At 37.1% G+C, this 1,202-nt stretch overlaps 1 non-coding gene across 1 annotated transcript; it reads left to right on the top strand.

The window, feature by feature from the left end:
• The first annotated feature begins 758 nt into the window (after positions 1-758).
• Positions 759-830, top strand: TRNAV-GAC (transfer RNA valine (anticodon GAC)). The gene has a single exon. It is a non-coding gene; the product is annotated as a tRNA-Val (tRNA).
• Positions 831-1,202: the final 372 nt, after the last annotated feature.

Raw genomic sequence — 1,202 nt, 5'->3', positions numbered from 1 at the left:
CAGCAAAGAAGCAAACCCCACAACTACTCCACGAGGTTTGCAAGCCTGCACCCAAAAAGATGAAGACGAAGGTTGCCACACTACCCAATGCACCACCACATGTCTAGAAAGGGAAAAGGTGGACAGAATGGCTGGAGGTCCCACTCCAACAACAAAATCACCTTAGGAGCCAAGTTCCATCCATTATTGAATATATATATATATATATATATATATATATATATATATATATATATATATATATATATATATATATATATATATATATATATATATATATATATATATTGTCGTGCTGTCAGTGGATTGAATCAAGGCGTGTGAAGCGTCTGGGGTAAACCATGGAAAGCTGTGTAGGTATGTATATTTGCGTGTGTGGACGTATGTATATACATGTGTATGTGGGTGGGTTGGGCCATTTCTTTCGTCTGTTTCCTTGCGCTACCTCGCAAACGCGGGAGACAGCGACAAAGCAAAAAAAAAAAAAAGAATATATATATATATATATATATATATATATACATATATATATATATATATATATATATATATATATATATATATATATATATATATATATATATATATATATATATATATATATATATATATATCCTTCTGTATGTTTACTTTCGATAATGAGGAACAGAAGAAGGAGCCAAACAAGTAAATTTCGTCAAAGACATCTCTCTTTTCTAAACGCTGCCTCGCAAAGATTTTCATTAATTCAAATTGAAGAAACAGACGTATTTTCTATTGTCTGGTTAGCTCAGTGGTAGAGCGTGAGTCTGACACACTCAAGGTCGTGGGTTCGAGACCCACACCAGACATATTTTTTGTCTTTATCTTTTTTCATTTTGTCCGCATCACATGTGTGCAACATTCAGTATGTTCATCCAACGTTATAGTGAAGATCTTCACAATAAATTGGGGTTTTCGACCTTATCTGAAAGGGTCAGGTCCACCAAGACGTCCTTGAAATCTTCCAGAAGCTTCTGGCGATCCTCCTCCTACGACAGGAACATGGAGACTTACCCTGTGGTTATTTTGCCGGCTAGTCGGCAACGGTCGGTTAAGCAGTATTTTGCCGTGGTAATCTCATTGCTTTATGTAATACTAAGTGCCAGAAAATGTTCTTGGGGGCGTAGCTCAGTGGTAGAGCGCTCGCTTGGCATGCGAGAGGACCCGGGTTCAAACCCCGG

The sequence above is a fragment of the Panulirus ornatus genome, unplaced genomic scaffold (assembly GCF_036320965.1).
Source record: "Panulirus ornatus isolate Po-2019 unplaced genomic scaffold, ASM3632096v1 CTG_1173_pilon, whole genome shotgun sequence".
NCBI lineage: Eukaryota > Metazoa > Arthropoda > Malacostraca > Decapoda > Palinuridae > Panulirus > Panulirus ornatus.
The sequence above is the reverse complement of the archived record's forward strand: the minus strand, read 5'-3'. Positions and strand labels throughout refer to the sequence as shown.